Source organism: Nilaparvata lugens, chromosome X (assembly GCF_014356525.2).
Source record: "Nilaparvata lugens isolate BPH chromosome X, ASM1435652v1, whole genome shotgun sequence".
Taxonomy (NCBI): domain Eukaryota; kingdom Metazoa; phylum Arthropoda; class Insecta; order Hemiptera; family Delphacidae; genus Nilaparvata; species Nilaparvata lugens.
This window is the reverse complement of record NC_052518.1, coordinates 11,905,475-11,929,305: the sequence shown is the minus strand read 5'-3', so window position 1 is coordinate 11,929,305 and position 23,831 is coordinate 11,905,475. Positions and strand designations below refer to the sequence as shown.

The window sequence follows — 23,831 nt, the reverse complement described above, 5'->3', positions numbered from 1 at the left end:
TTTAATCCCTCCATTCATCAGTCATATAGTGAGCTCTCAATCAAGCTTCTCTCTCTTATCATTTGGTATATATTTCCGAGTGTACACAGATACGTTACTCTCTAATATACTCAATTGAGATACTGTATTGAAATGAAATAAAAATAATGAAGTACCATTTTATAACATCTTATTACTGCATAAAAAAAATATTTTCAAAATGGCACTTGATAATTGTTATTCCAAATCGATAATATTATATTGGCATTCCAAACAAATAGTGAATCAAATCAAATCAGATGAAATTCTTCATTCCACATATAAATGTACAATTCTAAAAACAGAATATAATAATTATAAAAAAAAATAATATACATAATATGTATAATAGTAATTATATAATAATATAAATAATTATACTATTATTATAGAAACACGACTTAAGTACTTGATTGAAACATAGGCCTGAACATGAAAATTTAATAAATATACTCTTCTCAACAAAACCTTCTAGGCGTTGCCAGCAAAATCAGAGGTTTATGTGCTGCAACGAGCATCAATTTTAGAAACCTTGAATCAACAAATTAATAAACAATTTCATTGATAGATTAATATTAGAAAAATAAAAACTATAGTATTGCTCTACTACAGATATGGATATTGCTAGACTATAGATATGGCAACAGGGAAAAAACCAAGTTGTAACAGAAATCTGAATGGAGGTTACAAAAGATAAGGAGATCAATCATGTATGAGACTAGATACATTAATGCACCTCAACAGAACTTGACAGTCTCAACTCAATACAAAGGTTCAGCCTAGTCTAGGTTTATCCCTAGGTAATGGGGGTGCTGATTTAGAGGGGATCTTTCCATCAGTTTTTCATGTGATTAGGACTTCATAATTTTCATCTAAAATTGATGTATTTATTTTATTTATTTATTTTCAGTGGATACAATTACAAATTGGTTCTGAAGAAAGGTGCCTATGAGTCAGGCGTGATTCCTCTATGCGTGATTCCTCTCATCAAAACAAGAAAAAAGCTCTAATTAGCATAGGTCCGGAAATGCTTGGTTACCAAGTTAGATAAAATCTTTTAAGCTCTCTATTTTTCATGCGTTTTGTACGTAATTAAGGATTATTTTTTGAGGTTGTCTATTATAGACTCATTCTACATCTTTCTCTTCGAAATTAAATTTACTATATGTTTTGTGAAAAAAAAATATTTTGTGTTTGTTGTACATTTAACATAGTAAATCTGCTTCAAACCTCAAAGGAACTTGTTTTTCGGGACCAAGTTTCGCGTATTTCGTCACATATCTTAAAAATTACTGTAGCTAAAGGTCTAAAAACGATTTTATTCAATTTCTCAGTTAATTTTACATAAAGTACGCTTAATTGTGCATCTTAATTAACAGCCAACAAATATCCTTATGGCTTCGTTTCAGCAGGGGAACTGAAATTCAGACGAAAACATCCACTCTGTATAACTTGGTAGCCAAGCATTTCCGGACCTATGTTAATTAGAACTTTTTTCTCTTATTTTGATGTGAGGATTCACGCTCTGACTTATGGGCATGTTTTTTCAGAACACTCTGTATAAATATGATCGAGAAAGAGCAACAGGAATGGCCCAAAACTATTATGTTCCTAAATTTTGATAATAAATAACATGTCCGAAATAAAAGAATTTTTCTTAAATTTTCAAATTCGAAAGATTTTGACTGTAATACATTGATTCTCATGATAATATCTTGGACTTTGTCACCTATAAATTTAGAAGGAAAATAGCACAAGGACTACCTTATTATTTTATCTTCTATAATGTTATTGCATTAGTGTCATTTGCATTGTAAATGTAAATGAATGAATAATCATCCTTATCATGTTGCTACATGAGGAGTTATATCTTTATTCAATTCAATAATTCTTTTTAGACTATTGTATTGTTTTCTCTATCCAATAAATGAATAAATAATTGGAATAGACAGACATTTTTTTAAACCTTGAGTTACATGGTTCAATGAACACTCATCCTTCACTCACTCTCATCAGTGTATAAGCCGTATATATTGTAATCTACATAAATAAAGTACTCAATCAATCAATCAATCAATCCTCAACCAATCATCAAGAATAACTCAACTCTCAACATCAATATTAATTCATATATTTTAAAGCTACATAAAAGATAAAACCTTTAAATCTTGTCCAAGTCTCAATGAATTTCTCATGTAATCATCAATTAACATCAATTGCTCATATAAACATTAATCACATCATTTACTCCTGCTCGGTAATCATTTATTTCATAGCTACATAAAACCAATGACCCTTTCGGAATTGTCGACCTATACGATAGGTTCTGTTAGAAAGAATTGCATTAAATCTGAAACATAGACTGCAGAGAACGTGGTATTCTAATCCTTTAAATGGATCGACGAAAGAAATTGGATTAGTGTGTGGGGGGTGAGTGGAGCGATTCAGGTCGGGAATTCAGTTGACTCATTTCCAGCTAAAAGCAAGTGGCTAGCTAAGCATGGTCGCCAACAGCTATTATTTTATTGATCTACAAACACACCCGTATTAGCATTATCACGAACTACGTCAGGGCTGCTGTAGACTGTCAACTTCGACCTTTGAAACCGGGGGTGACTTAGGCGACGCTTGTATCTTAAGACTCATTTTAAACTGTCACAACTGGTTAGATGGGAAACATTGATGTTATCCATACAGATTGCTGGAAGTTCAAGGTAGAGATCATCATAGTAAGATTTACATTGTATTGTCAGCATTGGTTGAACGGGGAGAACTGATGTTATTCTTAGTGAAAGATGACAGTTTGATGGGAATCTGACTAGCTCAATCTTGACACAACTAATGCACAAGTAAGCTCATCCCCCCACCACACTCCGCGTCTTAGTTCTTGATGAGCAGGGAGATTAGGATGCTCGGATCAACCCGGATCGATCTTTGTCAACTCCTGGCCTTGTAACCTCTGCCTTTTTCGTCTCTGATATATTCAAATTCAGAACGTTCTATTGCCTTCAAAAAATAATAAATTGTATAAGTTTTAATTGAAATACTTTTCTTGTGAAAATATATTAACACTCACTTTCCAAGCCCAGAAACTATCTTTGTTCATGCAATAAAGAATCTACGAAATGTATTTGTGGTGTTAGTCCATTCTTCTTTTTCACTAAATTATATGAATGAATGAAAAAGTTTTTATTCTCAAAAAGTTGTTACAAAAATATTTGAAATAATGATAACTTTACAATAATTACATAGAATAGTATTCCTCACCTAGAACGAGTCTGTGTGTGAGGAGGGTCGTGTACAATATAAATCAATTCGCATAGCACATATCACTAGAGTAAAATGTCTGTATATGAATTATAACTACTTGAAACATAATCGGCTATAATCACACTATAGAGTACAATACAACATGCTATGTATACAACTTAGTTGTATGTTGTCGTGTGCAGATAAAAATAATATTCTATCACAACCTATCATATTATTTCAACCAGCAGCACAGGAGAAAAAAGTGAAAAGGGGAATTTTGAAAATTCCAGATTAACTTGAAGGTAAACTTAATATACGTTATAATAATAATCACGTTTTATAGTGGAGACATGTTACGCGCTTCTACAGCACATTTTCAAGCCCAGAAACTGATTTTTTTTCAAGGTTATGTATGAAGACAGGCATTTTTAGGGCGTGTCCTCATATTTACTGTCTTAGGGCGAGACCATATCTGGCGTTTTTCAGGAATTCTCGAGTCGGAAGTTCTCCGATTTGCTAATTGGGTTGGCGTCGGAAATCTGGACACTATAAAATGTGAGTATTTTCATGTTAGCGTATGATTCAGTGAAAAAGTAGAATGGATAATCAACAGCACACATACATTTTACTGTCAAAGATTCTTCATTGCATGAACAGAAATAAATGATATCGACAAAGTTAAATTGATAATATTAAATAAAAAGACTAAGAAATTGTCGGAAACAACAGATTTTATTGAAAGTAGAAAGACCGGTTTTGGTTTAACACCATTGTCAATCTCTGATAAACTGAAACTGAATACAAGAGCAGCAGAATTTATACTAGTAGACGAGTACTGCTATTGGTCAAGGGCATGAACGCCTGCCATTGGCCCAGCTAGACAGTCTCCTCCCACCTAACGGTATAACATAAACGTCACAAAATGACAGTTCAAGCAACAGACTCGCCATGATAACAAAATTTACTTTTCCTCCACCTACTGTCTAAAGTACTTACTTTACTCCCTGAAACATAATACTAAAGTGTCACTTTTTCGCTCTAGGTAGTAAAAAACAGAAAAACTCCCTAGGGAGTAAAAGTGACTCCATTTAAATAACATGGGAAGCATCTCTATTTAAAAAACTTACATGGTAATAGGTTAGAAGGTCTAAGCTCAGATGAGAAAGCGTAATAGAGGTGTCTGTCATTGAGTCAACTGAATTCAATACCACAACCAGAAATTTGATCAACTCATGAAATATATGTTTGTATGATATTATATTCTTAATATTGGTAGACGATAAAAATTTATACAATTTTTAAAATATTTTATTCTATTCAAAGTACCAGCCAACAAATATTTTTGATCTGCATTCTGCAATTCAAATCTGAACCGCGTCAGCCATCTGAGTCAGCCATTTTTGGTAGCTCAGCTGATATGATTGTTACAACTTTGGCCGATAGATAGCGCAATCAGCAGTGCCTATCAGACGACCGGCTTTTAGGTTTTAGTTTTTAGGTTATGTTGTTAGGAAACATTGTCACCAATACGTAAGTTATTAGAATGATTTAATTTGCAGTTTCTATAAAAAAATGTAGATGGAGGAAAAATATTGTGTACATCACGAGCGAAAAATACTTTTTCTCCCTCAGGAAAATTGTTGCCCTCGGCTTCGCCTCGGGCTTCAAACTTTTTCCCTCAGGGAGAAAAAGTCGTACTTTTCACTCTAGATATACAAATAACTATTCAGTACAAAATAAAAACCAAGAAAACAAGTAAACGATAATAAAAGAAATATGTAATTGAAAAACTATAGACTAATGTATGCTAACAATGTTATTATAAAACTAAATTTGTAGTGTTGAAAACTAAATTCGTAGTGTTGTATTGGTTGAAATGAATCTGGTAATTCAAGCTATACTGGGAATTACTCTTGTTATTTCTATAACCTCTAGAATATTCAGAGATCTTTGTTATTAAAATGCAGAAACTCAACATTCTCCTCAACTGTGAACTTGTGATTATTTCTTATCAAATGTTCTGCAAAATTAGAATCCCCATCTTGTTTATTCCAATCTTTGATGTGTTCTTAAATTTTACCTTTGAAACTTCTACCTGTCTGACCCACGTAACAAGCATTACAATCACCACAATCAAGTTTATACACCCCACTTTCATCTCAAATATCAATATTATGTCTTTACTACAGCTTAATAGACTATTTGAAATCAGTTTGGTCCTGAAATTAACATGATATCCACCCTATTTCAATTCCCTACCTATCTTATCAGATATAAGGCCTAAATATGGTATTGATTTTTAAGTCTTTTCCTCACAGTTTGAGCCTACAAAGCTAGAATTCATTGAAAGTTGTTCGTTGATTCTACCACCATAATTTCTTCATACCCGTTGAGATCACTAAAATTGAACAGATAGTTGTCACAAATGGACTCGAATCACAATGGATAATAAAACAATAATATGTAAATAGAACAACTATCGACTAATGTCCTTAGCATGAACGTTTGATCATCTAATCAAATCAACCTTGCACTTCCGCAAAAAAACTTTCCATGTTCATTCATCCTCATTATTATAGCACTAGCGTTCTTGAATTCTCTGTATTCATACTTCATACCTACGAACTTTATAGGCTGTACCAGTATGCAGATATAGCCACTGTGATGCGAGTTCGCAGGCTGGGGTGGGCAGGACACATAGTACGAGCTGACGATGCCTACCCCCCAAAGATGGCAATGGAAGGGAAAATATATGGCCGGCGAAGGAAAGGGCGACCCAGTACAAGATGGATAGACGTAGTGGATAAGGATGCAGCAGTAATTGGGGTGCGAAGATGGAAAAGTGCAGCGGTGGACAGGGATGCTTGGAGGCGGAAATTGAGGGAGGCTGTGACCCGCGCTGGGTTGTAATGCCAAATAAGAAGAAGAAGATACTTTATACTTACTTTTCAAAACATATTTTTATTCTTTATCCTTATTGTTCTTGAATTCTCTATATTCTCTCCATATTTATAACTCCTCCGTAATTCTATCTCTCTTCTGTTACTCTTTTCTCTCTTGTCTGTTACTTGTTCTATATTCAACCTATTGGAACTATCAATTTCTTACAAAGCTGTCCCTTACTATTGCCTTGGGTCGGAGCTGAACAAAAAGCGAACCACTGAACCGGATGCTGTAATCTCGGGATAATCCTAGTTTCATATCTGTACCAAAACCAACAAAACACAGGTTCTACTGTCAGATGTCTCCACAGTGAGATTCACCTTAAACTGCCAGCAACACTCATAAAATTTGAGAAGTTATTCAATAACGCCAACGCTGTCCATTGAACCAAATAATGTTGACAGATTGCAGTGAATCTCGCAAATCCACTCTATTCAGCTACTCGGCATCACACAGACTCCAGTCTAAAGCTTTATCGATATAATCCACAGTAATTGACATGGGAGGTCACACTTTTCAACGCAGACATTAGCTTGCTAATTGTATTGACTTGTTTATAAGCTCTAGCTAGAGATTTTGCGATGAGTATCGTCGAAAAAAGTTGATGTGTTACATGTTACAATAATTATTATGGTATCAATAGCTCTACGGAAAAATTCATTGGGAAAGCTCATACCAGCTCTCAATACTTCATTGTCAAGGGTTCATTGTCCCCTCTTATCATAGTCTGGGAAGAATCAGCTGTTCTCAATAATTTACAGCATAAAATATGAATACATTAACATAGAAAAAAGATAATTACAATATGAAAAGAGAATAGATACTCGCATGTATGAGGATTGAAAGTTTGATTGTTGAATTGATATCAATTGTTGAGAAAATCTGCTAATAATTTTGGACGCTCCTCTGGTGGGGAGGGGGTCCGGCCAATGCCCATGTGATGATGTCACACTCATAATAAATCTTGTATTGAGTCTTCGGTGATGAGGTTATAAATTTGAAAATGCGTGAATGAACGCTGTATGAACACCAGACTGAAAGAGTCAATACAAGACCTGATTCGATTGTCACAGTCGTAGATGGCATACAGCATACCCACCTCTAATACAAGGCCCCGGCCTGCGATATTGCAACGTCGCAGTGTAGGCCTAGAATCTAATACATGATTGGTGAAAAAGATTTTTAAAAATACCAGCTGATCTTTTTCACCAATCATGTATTAGATTCTAGGCCTACGCTGCTACGTCGCAATATCGTAGGCCGCGGCCTTGTATTAGAGGTGGCTATGCATACAGAAATGGATGATGATTACATTGAATCATTTCTCGAAAATTTGATGTAATTATGTTCACTTTTGTGTAGAAGTGGGGTGGTATTGTGGTAGTTATCCTTTTGAATAAAATCCTCCAAGCACAAATTCTATCGAGATTCCAGATTTGGTTGTTACACCATCATCAATCTCAATCATACATCATCATCAAAACCAAAGTTGAAGTACGAGGGAGCAGAATTTAGTTATCAATTTATAGTTATCAGGGTACATATTATATGACTGGTAGTAGATGAATGATCTATCAAAGTAAACGAACGTCTATCATTGGCCTAGACAAGCCACTCCCATTGGCCGTTTTCATATGTAGGTACAAATTGTCGTCCAACATTTATCGGCTGACACTCAGAAGTGTCTTCCGATTAGTTAATTCTCACCAATAATTATGAATCAGATAAGTCAGTCAATTTGGAAGACAGTTGTTCTAAGTTAGTGTTGAAACGTTAGTGTTCTAAGTTAGTATGATCTGTAATTATCACATCATCTTAAAATAGTGATGTTTTGTATATGAACTGATATTGCTATGAGCCCTGTATTAACTCATTATAAAGTTCATCTAGGCCAGTGACGGACTTTTACACTGATAAGTTTTCAATCTTCGAATCATATCACTTTCTCATTAGCCTACAATACATTGTTATGAACTAGCTAGTCAGGCCAGCTTCACTGCTACGGTATCCTACTCTTGTAAGCACGTACTGCCTGCTAAGATTACGTCAGGTCAATCACGTTTAGATTGCCACAGGATGCTGTAAACTGTGCTACCTGTAACAGACTGGATCCGCTTCACGGATCTCTCCGAAGAAAAAGGAATATGGTTTCCAGTAGTGACATAGAAAAAATGTCGCATAGCCTGCAAACAGCTTAAAAGGAAGAAACCATCCATTTCAAACCTACAAGATTTAATCTACCACGATTCTGTTACTGCTAGCTGGTGAAACAAACGAAACGGAATTATTGTTTATTGTTTTTGAAGGGACGGATCCAAGGGTTCAAAGAACCCCATACCTCAACCGCAGCTTATTGTGTTCCCAAGTAGTATGTTAGTTAGGCAAACCAATACTTATATTCTTTACAAGAACCAGGAGTTTTCCCCTATATTAGCATCCCATTCATCACCTAGTTGCTTGTCGCAATCCAGTTTGATATGCTTGGCAGTCTCTTCAGACTGATTAGTCCTCGTGACCTACGTGAGTTCCACTCCTGGCCTTCTTTGAAGGCCTTCCGCTGAGGGAGGGGTGGCCAAGTTGCCTCTAGGGCACCTGGACAACCTCGACTCAGCCTCTTGACCCGCATTTATGCCTGGAATTTCACCCAGCTCTGGTCTCTTTTTTTTATGCCTCTCCGAAACTGCCCTGATGGGGCAGATCCCGTGGGTTTGAAGGCAAGGCAACTTCTGAAGTTGCCTTGGAGTCCCTTTTAGTCTGACTCAAAAGCTCCCCCAACCCACAGGGGGCGTGAAAACGGTATCTTGTTATTTTAATGAATTTATGGTTGTCACAATATCTTTTTATCATTTATGATTATTCGGGAATGCCTTAACACTAGCGTAATCAGAAATTGATAAATTATTAAACATTTATCACTTCTTAAAGTTCTGCTGATGTAAAAGCTTGAAAAATTTATGTTATTCAATTTTGTTGACATGTATACTTGGAGAGACGTATTTTTTATACAGAATAAATTTTAAATTTATAAAAATTGGACTGAGTCACTGTCAATGTTGTAGAACAGTTCCATAATGAAAACTGTAGAATTTGACAATATATGTTACTATAATATTTATTTATAACTTTAAAGTTTAAAAACGCTCACATTCTTTGGTGTGGCGACGCGTTTCGTGCTGGTGTTGCACATTCTCAAGCCAATTCTCTGTACAGAGAATTCTCTGAAACTCAAAACAGAGAAGTGAAACACTCAAAACAGAGTTTCTGTATGGCTTGAAAATGTGCAACACCAGCACAAAACGCGTCGCCACACCAAATAATGTGAGTGTTTTTTCACTTCTAAGTTATAATAGAACACAATAGTAATAATTACAGTGGAACAAGCTGGATAACCAACAACGAATATATGAGGGTTTTTATTTTATTTTAAATTTATGTAATTTCATGATTCTCCCTCTTTATCGCTGGAGATCAGCAATGATGTTGAAGTGGATGATTAATAATTATGAGAAAAGTTCTAGCCTGAAAGTGGAAGGAGCAGTTTCCTATTAAAAATCCAATGAGGAAACTAGAACTAAGAAGCTATCTTGAATGATTTATTGCAATCCGCCACTTGAGCCCAGCTTTGCGATAAGTTTCTGCTAATGACTTGAAAATCCTTGTTTATCATTTAGTTGAACGATGCTTGAAAAAGCCAGCAAATAATGATCAGCTTATCCATGAACGAGCTAAAAGTTTTGAAGCTTATCCTCGATAATTGCTTCGATAAGTTCCTGGGTTAGAAAAAACTGAGAATGACGCCGAAGAAAAATTGGTTTTGATTAATAGTGTGAAACGATTCAGAACTAGGAAAGGAGACGAGAACCTTTACGAATCTCAAGGTCAATGAAAGTGTGACGAACTTGTTCAAAAATAATGCTGAGGCATCAATAATAAACGCTAATTGCTGGTAGAATTGGAAGTTGACAACTGTGTACGGTAGAGAAACACTTTCACAACAAATCAGTCTACAATCAATGGCAATTTTTTCAATTGATGATAATCGTGCCTTCAATTATTATTGATGAGTGGGTTGCATACTTTCGTGTGTAACTCAACTCTATAGTTTGGGAAGTAAGAGGCTGACTTTTCAATCAATATTCAATTGAACTATTAAAATCGCCTCACTGTCAATCTCAACAATAGACAGCTATGAATAGATTTGAATACTTCTTCCCTATACCATACAAAGTATTTAAGAGCCTACCATACACAGTATTTAACATATGATGTACTACCCATGTGATAAGAGCAGTATACAAAAAGAGAACGCATAATATAATTTGATACAGATAAGAATATTACAATATAGTTGAAACTCTTTTGAATGGAGTTTCACACTGAATTTCATAACACACTACAGTGAAATATCAAGTCAATTGTTGTTCGTGATTTTTATTAAGCTCCAAAGCATTATAATTTTCTATTATTCAACTTATATTGGTATGAACTTTAAAAAATGAACTGACTTAGTTTCTGAAATGCATTCTTGACTTGAGAAAACCAATGACTGGGCAGTCAATAACAATAAAAACACAATGAAAGAGCTAATTTTCAAAGCAATTTTGCAAGGGATAAAACTTCATTATTTACAGCCGTCAAATATTTCAAATAGCATGTGAAGCACAATCCTAAAACATTAATTTTCAATTGCTGTTAGTGTGGATTGTAACACAGTAATAAATGTCAGTTCAATAAGTGATATACAACGGCTGAAATAGTTCATGAACATTTCTCTCGTAATTGAAAATTAGTTTGGAATTTCGTCAACCTATCGATGTAGGGAGTAGAGGAATTGATCAACGAATAATTTCACCATCTTTAAAATTCGATACTTATTGTTGTTTACAGAGCTCATGTTTCATAGTATGTAGAAAGATTAGATATTTGAAGAATTTACTCTCACTTTACGAATTAGAATAATTCCTTATTAAAGATTATAATAAAACAGTGATTTCCTGTTTCGAGATCAATGAAGTATGACAGTCCTCATTTTTGGTAAATGATTCTAAATGAATTATTATTTGATTTATTTTAAAGATGATTCTGAAAACAATTATTCGATAAATCTTATAATTCATCAATAATTTCTTATTCAGAATTCTATAATAATTATGATTCTAGAGATTCTATGAGCCGGTTTCCGAGCTCGGGATTTAGCTAAGTTCTAAACTTTAATCATCTGGAGTCAGAAAATTGGCTTTCCAAAACGCTTATTACGCCCCGTAGTAGCAGTTCACGTTTAAATTAAATTTCGAAAAACTAGAAAATTGAACACAAAATAAAATAAAATAGTGTAAAGTTAAAGCTATTTTGAATTACTTAGGAATGTTTAATTTCGTCAAGGAAAGACGTTTCTTATTACAGAAATGAGAAAATAAAGATTATCTTTAAAACTGTGACTACGCCCCGATTCGGGAAGCCAATTTTCTGACTCCAGCAGTCTAGAGCTTAGCAAAATCCCGAGCTCGGATACCGGCCCATAGAATCTCTAGAATTATAGTTATAGAATTCTGAATAAGAAATTGTTGATGAATTATAAGATTTATCAAATAATTGTTTTCAGAATCATCTCTGAAATTAATAAAATAATTTATTTAGAATCATATATCTGAAATGGGGACTGTTATACTCCATTGCTGTTTACAGCTGTTTAAATTCTAGAACTTAGCTAAATCACGAGCTCGGAAACTGGCTCTAAGAGGAATTTGATATATTGTATTCCTTTTATAGAAAATGTTACGGGCTTTTAGATGAAGAAGAAATGTGTGACACAAAAATACGGTGAAAGGTGAAGCTCTCCTGCTTAGAAATCAATGGAGTGTAACAGTCCTTATTTTCCCCGTTTTAGGGAATGTGTCGACATTTGAAAGCAGGAAACTGAAGTCCACTTCTTCTCACAGATCGTTGACTTATTGAAGGAGGGGAGATGGTAGAGAGAGAGTGGAGGGTAGCAACCTTGAGAGCACTTCAGAGAGAAGATTCTCTCTTCTCAATAATTGCTCATTTCAGAGACACATGACCGAATGTACAATACTCGTTCCACGAAAATGATTCATGTAAGTCGTTCTCTCACTTTCAGTCAATAAGATATTGTATCCATTCATAAGACTTTGTTGTAGGTCCATGTATTGTTCTATACTCTTAACTGCCCGTCAACTCTAAACTCTAGACTCTTGACTCTTCATTAACTATAGATTCTAGACTCTTGACCCTTTATCAACTCTAGACTCTAGTCTCTTGATGACTCTTCATTAACTCTAGACTCTCCATTTACTTCAGACTCTTGACTCTTCATGAATTCTAGACTCTTTACTCTCCATTAACTCTAGACTCTAGACTCCTGACTCTTCATCAACTCTAGACTCTGGTTGACTCTTCATAAACTCTAGACTCCTGATGACTCTTCATTAACTCTAGACTCTTCATCTACTTCAGACTCTTGACTCTTTAGACTCTCCATTAACTCTAGACTCTAGACTCTTCACTCTTCATTAACTCTAGACTCATACTCTACTCTATACTCCAGACTCTTCTCCAACACTGTAGACTCTAGACTATAGAACAATGCCCAGGCCTGCAATGAAGCCTAATAATTAGGTTTTAGCATAAAAAACTTGACCTCATTCATGTAGTCTTATCTAATTCGCTTTAGTTTTCAACTTCTTGTAATTTAACAGGTTTAATTTATTTCTTTGTTTCTCTAAAATAACTATATAACTCATTGAACTACTCAATCAATTCTAATATTCTTAATTTGAAGCTAAGGAGTTATTCCATGGACACGTTGTATATTCTTTGTGTTACTGATGAATGTTTTCTTTTCAACTCCTGTACTACAATATAACATCTTGACAATAGTTTTATGCTAGTGCATTGAAATCTATTTTTAGCTATATATATAGTTTCATGATAGTATTGTGATGTAGTCCAGTGATTCTTTCTGGCATTCTACTTTTTCTACAGTAATTTTATATTTTGACAAGACCATCAGTAGCCCAAATGATAAGAGATGAGAAAAAAGTTCCTTCAAATTCAAATAAAATTCTTCTATTGAAGTATAACAAAAACCTCTTTAAAAATAGATGTCAACAAGGTGTATTCTAAATACTATTCAGGTAGTATTGGATATGATATTCGGTAATTATTCGTATTGAGTAAAAATACTTAAATTATTTATAATCACAAATTACTTTAAATGAAGAAATAGTGATTTCGTTTTTTACACCCGCGCTAATTAATATCTGATAAACTAGAACTTGAAAAGCTTAGGAATGAGCAGAATATATTTTTTAGTACTAACTGATAGGAAAGCGATATTATTGTAGGATTGATTACCGATCAAATTAAACATCTCCCATTGGCCTAGACAAGCCCCTCCCACAAGAAGCAGTGTAATGCAATTCAAACATTTGAGCAATGGCGGTTCAATCACCCTACACAGTTACAAAACTCAATGAATGTTAATGAAAATCGAAGGAAATTGTAAAATATTAGAAAATCAATTTCAACGTCAATCTGAGGGATTGAAGTGACGGGAAAAAACATTTTGAAAATCAGGAGAACTTTTAAATTCACAAAAAAAATATTGAAACTTATGGATTATCCAAGTTTAGGATGGATTACCGATCAAATTAAACGTCTCCCATTGGCCTAGACAAGCCCCTCCCACAAGAAGCAGTGTAATGCAATTCAAATATTTGAGCAATGACGGTTCAATCACCATACACAGTTACAAAAATCAATGAATGTGAATGAAAATCGAAGGAAATTGTAAAATATGAGAAAATCAATCACAATGTCAAACTGAGGGATTGAAGTGACGGGAAAAAACATTTTGAAAATCAGGAGAACTTTTAAATTCACGGAAAAATGATTGAAAATTATAATTGGGTGTATTGTACTGGTTTGACTCTGAGGGCCAGTTTCCGAGCTCGGGACTTAGCTAAGTTCTAGACTTTAAACAGTTGGGATCAGAAGATTGTCTTTTCGAAACGGGGCGTAGTCGAAGTCACGTTTAAGTTAAATTTTGAAAAACTAGAAAATTGAACACAAAATGAAATCTAGAGAAAATAGTGTGAAGTTTCAGCTATATTGAATTATTTAGGAATGTTTCATTTCGTCAAGAAAAAACGTTTCCAATTACAGAAAAGAGAAAATAAAGATTTATTTTGCTGCAACTATTTACTGCGCGACTATGTCCCGTTTTGGAAAGCCAATTTCTGACTCCAGCTGTTTGAAGTCTAGAACTTACCTAAATCCCAAGCTAGGAAACCGACCCTAAATGGTTCTGGTCATAGACCCTAATTGTAATTTGAAACATTCCTTGTTACCATAATTATTCCCTTAGTAACTAGTATGTTCAATAAATTGTATTACTCTATAATTGAATTGCAGAAACTCAAAATTCCCATCAACCTTGAACTCATGATCATTTCTAATGGAGCTTTTAACAAGGAAGGAGTATACATCGCATCTATTTCAATCTATGATATTTCTTTTTAATGTAGGCTCCTTTTCAAAACTCTCCCAGATTTACAATAGTTTGGTAAACGAAATTCCACGAGCAGCTTATGTTCTAGTGGATGATCAATCATCACTTGCATGTATGAGATTTAGATTTAAAATATAATATTTAGAATGTTATACTAAATGCATCTCGACACATAGACTCTATAGTGGGATGCCACACGATAGTGTTTATGAAAATTAATCCAAGTATGTAACGGACTTTTTTCATATTGTAAATGTTTTTCATGTTCAATAAATACCTCTGACATGGGTTAAAGCATAGCAGTTTCTTCTCAGGGAATAAAAATGCTTTTTCGCTTGTTGAAGAGATACCACCACTACAAATTCCTGTAACATTGTTACCCCGCAATTTTCAAGGGCTTATGATCACAGACCGAAGGCACTCTCGTGGGTCGGACGATGGATGGACTTTGAGTGATGCACTTAGGGATTTAGGGATTTCGCCAAGTGGACCAATCTCCACTACCCTACTCTGCATCTAGCCTCTAGTTATTCCTGACCTTTCCACCAACATGCTATTCATTAGATTTCCTCCTATATGATTTTCCCTCACATTACATGCATCAGAAAATTCAATCCATCATCCATCTTATTATTTATTAATCTATATTTTGCACAAATATCAACCAAAATCATAAATTAATGGAAATCATTATTATTTTTATGTTGTTTTTTTTATAATCTTCAACCACTTCCACACTGTATTCCTGATTTATTTATTTTCTCTGTCATGTAACGCATGTCTAAAGGTGCGTACAGATATACGCGCCGCGAACATGAGCAATTCATTTTCAATCAGCTGATTATATCTGTATTTTTACAGAAACGGTAAGATACGGATATAAAAAGCTTGGCATCAGCTGATTAGAAGTGATTAGAATTGCTTATGTTCGCGTCGCGTAAATCTGTACGCACCTTTAGGTATTTATTAAACATGAAAAACATTTACAATATGGGAAAAAAAGTCCGTTACATACTTTCAAATTATAGGCCGTTAGATTTTGGACAGGAAGAATTGTATAAATGTTGGAATATTGATCATCTCTGTACAAGAATATTCTGTCAAACTTCAATTCATAAAACTAAAATATTGTCACTGTTTAGTTATGATGAATCTCGTACTAGTTTTGAACTACTGTTTGAACAAGAATTTGAACTAGTTTATATAAATTTGCTGTAGCCTACCATTGGCAGTGATACAAAAAATTCTCTAGAAATTTCACATATTTTAGAAAAGCATCAATGTCTAATATAGTCATATTCTAGTTATGAGGTTGACATCATGTATCGAAAAACAATAGCAGGTGTATTGAATTGATTGCTTGTAAACTATATTACGATTCATTGTACTTTTTCAAGAATATAATGGTTTGTACACATCGAGAATTTAATTAGAGCGGAAAAAGGTAGAATTAACTCATGACACCAAAGAATATGGGAGTGGCTATGCTATCGTAAGCCACGCCCCAAATATTCAACTAGCAGTCTCATTGGACAATGACGTGCACCTTCTCAAGCAGCTTGTTTCCCATTGGTGAAAGCTTTGAGGTGAAATGGCAACTAATTGACCAAAAAGGCAGCTTCTTAGTTATTGAGGCGAGGACTACTAATTCAGCCACCTTTATTATGATATAGCCACTAGTACATTAATGTCATGAGTCTATTCAACGATAAGAGTCCAATGAAAGGGTTATTCATTTTTCCCAAGAACGACTCGACTGATGACGATTCCTGCAGCCCTGGCTGCTGTTGAAGACCACAGGAGTATAAAGTATAAAGTATAAAGTAAGAATGAAAAGATAAAGCTCTAAACAGGTTCAGCTGGGATGACTGGGCTGAGCGTTCAGAGGTTCTTTTCACCAGTTTATTTTTGCTTTTCTAGAACATTTTCCCAGATTTTCGAATAGACTTGTAAAATAATATTGGATATGAATTCATAAATTTATTACATCAATTTCTAATTGGAAAGAAAGAGACTGAAATACAATAGTTTCTTATTATACATCTCGAAAATCTCTTATTGTGAAAAAAAGAATATCTCCCCTTCTATTCTCAACAGACAAGAGATTTTTGCTTCCCTAAAGCTGCATACAGTTATGAAATAATGCCAGAAGTGGGAATAGTTGAATCTACTTTGAAGGCTGTTATCGATTACTGTAAATGAATCATGTTCAAAAGTAAAATGCAGGCGAGCTAAGCCTATGCGTTCGTTCGCGGCTGTTTCAGTATTGGATGCGTAGCGCTGTAGCGCTCTTGCTAAACGGATAGAGGCGAGCGGATCAAGTCTACTAGCTGTACCATAATGAAATAATTTTGAATCGTAATCCAATACTAAATCAGAGTTGATACTATGATTAGCTCTTGAATCTCAGAGACACGGCTATTAAAAGTATATATGAAGAATTATAATGTTACACAGAAATTGTGTATTAAGGTGCGTACACACTTAAGCGTTACGAGTACGCGCATTTCGGTTTCTATCAGCTGATGATTATCATATCTGTATCTTATGGTCTCTGTACAAATATTTTAATAAGCTGTGTGAATTGAGTTATTATTTACATAACCTCTAGACCTTGTATTCCAAATTAAGGTTTAAAGCAGTTTTGGGCGAATGCCTGTTGTTTTTATCTGCATTGTATCTATTGTCTATGAATAAATGAAATGAACATCAGCTAATGAAATGCGAGATGCACTCGTGGCGCATTAGTCTGTACGCACCTTTAGAGTGGAACTAGATATTTTGTACGAAATTAATGAATTTATAATAACTGGCAGTCTATTTTGATAGATTGACATATAGCTACTCACATTGACCATTATTGATTGCAGATGGGTTTTTAAAAAATCAATAATTTTTTTATCGCTAACTGGAATGTTAAATAATATAGTTTCTCAAAAATTATTGGGTCCAGTGAAATACGTAATCAGGATGTCTTATCAGCATGATTCATTTCAGTCTATCCAAAACTATGTTGATCTATGACAATGCATTTTTATTTATCGTAAAACGTTTTTCTTTGAACTTGTGCCTCCTGGGAGATTGCGCCTATAGACCCGGGCCTAGTGAGAAATCTAGACCCTTGCATTGCCTTACAAAACATGAAAAAGCTTCACTTTGAACCTATGAATCCATCTAATTCACAAACAACTAATTCCTTTTCATGAAATGAATTATAGAACGAGCCTCATGAAAGGAAAAAGATAGATGTTTTTAAGAGTCAAAGTTTTTCAATAAAAATAAGTTTGTAAATCATTTGGGCTTATTCATCCAGGTTTTTCGGCTAAGGGAAGCCCTACTTCTGTTCAAAGAGGGAAGTAGATTAGATTCTTCTTCAAGGGAGCTGTGTCGTATTTAAAAAAGTCTCTTTCTATTTATATCAAGAGGTTAATGTTGAGTTGAGTTAATCGGATTAAAGATTGAATTCTGAAGATATGATTCTTCATGGTGATTGAATGGGGAGAACAGGAAAGTGAGAGGGAATGGAAGGGAGTGGAAAAGTGAAAAAGATTTTTCTTCTTCATCTTCTGGCATTACAGCTCAATGTGAGCTTCAGCCTCTCGCACTAGAGCCCTCCACACATCACGGTCACATGCCTTTTGTCTCCATGCTACAACTCCCATCCTCCGGAGATTATCCTCCACTTCATCTCTCCATCGATTGCGTGGCCTCCCTTGTCGTCTTCTACCCTCCATCCGGGCCTTATAGATTGCTTTTGGCATTCATTGATCCGCCATTCTCTCTACATGACCAGCCCAGCGCAATCTTTATGATTTGATGAATCGTACCACATCCTCACCCTTTAGAATTTCACCGTCTCCTCCAGACTCCATTGTCATTGATGCCTCCATATATGCGCCTAATAATCTTTTTACGAAAACTCTCAGTCTGGAGGCATCAACTGCAGTTAAAATGAAAAAGATTAGATGAGATAATTCTTAGGTTCATCTTCGTACTTGATTTTTGTATATTATGTTAAATCGAGGAAAGAATTGATGTTCCAGATATGACCTGAATAAGAGATGGCGTTCTTCTGAATATTAATTCAATGTAGAAAAAGCTAGAGAACTATCCAACGATATATAGGTTAGATGATTAGATCAGATTTCCGATTTGATGCTGAGTGGAATGAGGAGAACAGGAGGACAACATGAGGAGGGAGGGAGAGAGTGACGGTTGTAAGAGATTTAATATTCTTGATAAATTAGTTCTCGATTCCAAAAATATGGTCGTCAGTTCTGTCTCATATCAAGAGAACTTAAAAATTACGCCAAATATATCGCCTAAGATGAGCGGTTTTACAGAGCTTACCTAGCTTTCTCCAGCGTTTTTTCTTCAAATTTGGTACACAGGCTCAGCTGAGACTTAAAAACATTGATTCGGAGAAGTTTTGAAATAACGCCAGAGATCCACTCAATATCAACGGTTTTATTCAGCTGTAAAGAGTGTGAGAGCCCGTATTTGACTTTTTGACGGGAGGAAGCAAAGTCAAATGAAGAATGCAGGCGAGCGGAGTGAGTCTGCTGTTATCAACTATTTAGTCGGGTGTCCAGGGGGGGCGGATCCCCCTGGCTAGACAGATAAGGCGAGCGAAGCGAGTCTGCCAGCTAGTCAAGAATAAAATAGAAACGTGAAGAAGAATCAAATAAAACCAGAATATTTCAAATTCATTTGGTTAATCTTCCGTGAAACGTATTCAGTTCAATATTATTCTGAATTTTTCTGTGAGTAATTAGTTTCCATTTTAAGTTTCATTTGAAAACGCGATAGTATTTGAAATTTTCTCACATATTCGCATTTGCTACAAAATTATTGTATAGTGTATTATAATCAGAGTATATTCTGTACTCTCTATTCTATTGTAGTATAGAGTATATTTTTTACTCTCTGATTGTAATCATCGGATTATTTCACGATTACAAGTGAGTATCAGTTTATCAAGATTAGCATATTATGGTTTTTGTTGCAGAATAAATAGTATCTTGTAAATTGTTAAGTTATGAATATTGTATATGAATCATGTTTTATTGTTGCATAGCTAATGAATCGATTATCAATCCCACAGTCACAATTATTTTATGAGTAACTACTTAGCCCCGTGTATCATTCTTCTAAAAGAGTTCATATCATAATTCTTACACAGTACATACATATTTCATACATAGTTGGTATGAACTATCATAATTCATGTTATTGTTCCTCGTTTATACATAGTTAGTATGATTTACAATGATTTTATCAGTAAACCACATAGCCCCCTGTTTCATTCTTAGAAAAGAGTTCTTACACAGTTCATAAATAGTTGGTATGAACTATCATAATCATGTTATAGTTCATATGAGATTCATATATACTTTAGTAGATACATGATTCATAGCTTACTATATTCTTTCAAGATTATACTATCGTTTGTACATAGTTAGTATAAATTACAATGATTCTATCAGTAAACCACATAGCCCCGTGTACCATTCTTATAAAGAAGTTCATATTATAATTCATACACAATTCATGCATAGTTCATATATAGTTGGTATGATTCATCATTATTCATGTTATAGTTCATACGTAGTTCATTATTTGAGATTTATATATTTTAGTAAATAGATAGTTAATGGTTTACTATATTCTTATATGTAAAAACTATCGTTTATACATAGTTAGTATGAACTATCTTAGTTCATACGTAGTTTAAACTATATTCTTATGAGCTCATACTATTGTTCATACAATAGTTAGTATAAACTATCATACAATAGTATGATATTACTATCCATACAATAGTTAGTATAAACTATCATGCAATAGTATGATATTACTATTCATACAATAGTTGGTATAAACTATCATGGTTCATACCATAATTCAGACGTATTACATACATAGTTCATAATATTCTTATAAAGTCTCACTGTATGAGTTGAATAGACCTATATACTGGTAATGGTGTTAAATATTTAATCCCTCCTCATTCCAAGCTCCCAGTTTTCCATTGTATCACAAATGAGAGTTGTGAGTTGCTAATGAAAAAATGTCGCTATGAAAATGACAATCGATATCCAATTAGAGCAGGAAGCTGGAGTTTGTAACAAGTTGTATGACGAGCGTCCCACCCCACTGTCACATCGTAGCAAAGTTATTACGGGGAATCGTACGAGTACACACACACCACAGCGTGCGTATTTTAGGTTAAAGCCGAGAGAACACTCTGCTCGGTTGAAGAGGCGTGCATCGAAATATCTCCACTTGGCTTGTGAAAAATGTTAGTGAGACTCATTTTAAACCGTCAGCACTGTTCTATTGAGATACATTGATGCTATTTATAGGACATGTTGACAGTTTAAAGTGAATCTCTCGCTCACGCACGAACCAGCGTCGGCACTCAACTTTTCAAGTGCGGAATGTAACAAACGCATTTTCTGCGTCAATTGAAACGAACGGATTTTCCCCGTCAGATACAAAATTCCTGGAATAGAATCAGTCGAGTTGAAGTCGGCGTAAGTATCATCAATTAGGGAAACGTGTACAATCGACCAAAGTTTGCCTCACAGACAATTAACCCAGTATTCATTCACACATTTTCACCGAAAGTGAAAATTCCTCTAATCTTTTCCTCTTATTTCATACAGTTTTTCTCTCTTCTATCGAGCTCTCTCTGTACGGTATTGAACTTGATATTGGAATAAACATTTTCAAGGGATTCCACTTACATCGTTTATCGGGTGAAAATACAGAGATTTTTTTGAGTACGCGATGAGTTGGCTCTCTCCGGGATTCACACACCATGTGCTAAACAGTTTACGCGTTCGTAAATATTTTACATGGTACTCTCCGAATCCACCAATAGGAGAGGGGGGTGGAGAGAGAGTGAGTGATAGAGAGAGAGGGGGTGTGAGTGAGAGGGACTCACCTGTCTGCGTCAGCCTCTCTCTCGCGTGGTGGTGGCGTCTGCGATCTTGGGCAAACAACTACTAGAAATGACACAACACACTGATGACACTGTGGAGGCAACCTCCTTCCTAGATCCCAGCTGTGGCTCGGCAATTGCAATGCTCGCGCATGGCTACCGGCGCACTCTTGTGGCCCCCAAGCCAACCCCTTCACATCCCCGATCTACCAGGATCAATACCCACCAGCGACTGCTGATAACAACATGCATCATAATGCTGTGAACCCTGCCTTATCACATGGGGGGCTCTGCCAAAATCGGGTCCAGGTTCCCTCCCGGCACCCTCACCAACCAATCAACTCCAACCATCAAATTATATGACGAGACCTCTTCCCCGCTCAATCCTCTTCAAGGTTGTCCAATTTTACCAAACTGCTAACTGACCACTCCAAGTTTGCTTCTTCCGCGATATTTTCCAGATGCCTTTTCAACACTTGTACGTGTGTAAAGACCGTATGCACCACATCTTTGTAAACGGAGATAAATCAGCTGTTGGTTAAAACTAGGAATACATCACATCATAATGGATTAGATCATATTATATCTTCATGCGATAGCATAACTGACCAACCCTCAACCATGTTCAACTTACCAATAGAGAAGTTATTTGGTTTCGTGGTCGCGCTGATAAGCTATCGATAAGATGATACCAACCCTGACCAACCCTTACCAATACTGTTTAAAGGGAAGTAATTTCATTTCGTGGTTGTGCTGATAAGATGGGTTAGCTGATCTATAAGATAGGGTTAAATTCCATGCTACTCCCTTGGTAGGGAAAAGGTATTTTTAATACCTAATAAAGTGAAGAGGATGATGTATATAGCCTTGGGAGAGTCTGTTATGAGATATGGATTGCAAGATTGGGGATTTGCTAGCAATGTTTATCTTAGGAGAATATCATCGGTACAGAGGAAGATTTTACGCTTGGTCAGCAATTCTCAGGGAGATATTTCATATGAGAACCTTTTGAGTAGATGCAAGGTTTTGAATATAAAAGGTATATTTCTGTTTACTTTGATTTTAGAAAATTACTTCTGCAAAAAATATTTAGTTATGAAAGTTAATCGATATGATTTGAGGAATGAGAGATATGTTGTACCATTTACTTCGAATAATTTAGCCAGAAACACCTTAATCTACATTGTACCAAGAACTTTCAATGATTTACCCGATAATTGTGCTGCGTTTGTTAATATGCGCCTGTTGAAAAGAAATTTAAAGATTTGGTTGAATAATTACACTTTAGATGTAACATAATGTAACTCATTATTAATGTATTGTATTGTTGTGATTCATTCTGTTCTATTTTTTGTATGTGAGTTCAGGTTGACTATATATTATAACACTCTTTAGACTTTTGAGAGCTGAGCCAACAATTAATTAATTAATATCAAGATAATTTAAACTGTTAAGTAAATTCTGTAAGTAAATTTAACAGTGTAATAAACTGATAAGTGTATTTAACTGTTAAGTAAAAATAAAGTTCACTGATATATGTATAATTAATTATATTTGAATTTACATGTTTTTGTATAATAGTACCTTGTCAAGCAGCCTCTTTGAGGTTCGCTTAAGGTAGCTTATTTATTCAATAAACGTTTTTTCTATTCTATTCTATTCTAAGACCACTTGAAAGAGCCAAACTTATCTAAAACCCATTTATGAGTTTGAAAATCGCTTCCCTGGTGGTTCAATACTCACCTAGTGCTGTAGGTTCACTCATCTCTCATCATAACCCGTGTCATTACATAATAATGCACAAGCCTAGAGCTCATGTGGGCCATCATCCTCAGAAAAGAATAAAATACTGATTATATTCTAGAATAAGAATAAGATAGGCTACTTGAATCTGAATAATTTCGACTGGGGACAGTAGAACATATTTTAAAAAAATCTCAAACTTCAAAACAATAATTGAACACTGGATGAAATACTCTTCCAAAAACTCCTAATATTGTCAGGCTCTGATACGATTTTCTCAGGTGAAAACATTTCTGAAAGGTCAAAGTGACATGACAGAATAGCGTTAACCTCTCATGTTACGTCAGGTTATTGAATATGTATGTCGGATATGTGCTGGACAGAATGACATAGATATGA

At 34.9% G+C, this 23,831-nt stretch overlaps 1 protein-coding gene across 4 annotated transcripts in view; it reads right to left on the bottom strand.

Annotated features, from left to right (window-relative positions):
• The window catches only part of LOC111043351 (plasma membrane calcium-transporting ATPase 2), a 406,771-nt gene extending 384,938 nt beyond the window's left edge, over positions 1–21,833 (bottom strand). For 3 of the 4 annotated variants that reach the window (XM_039442410.1, XM_039442414.1, XM_039442415.1), the window contains exon 1: positions 21,693–21,805. The gene's annotated coding sequence lies outside the window, so the exon portion shown is untranslated. Of the gene's footprint in view, positions 1–21,692 lie in introns of all 4 variants that reach the window. The other variant, XM_039442413.1, reaches the window with a different exon arrangement.
• Positions 21,834–23,831: the final 1,998 nt, after the last annotated feature.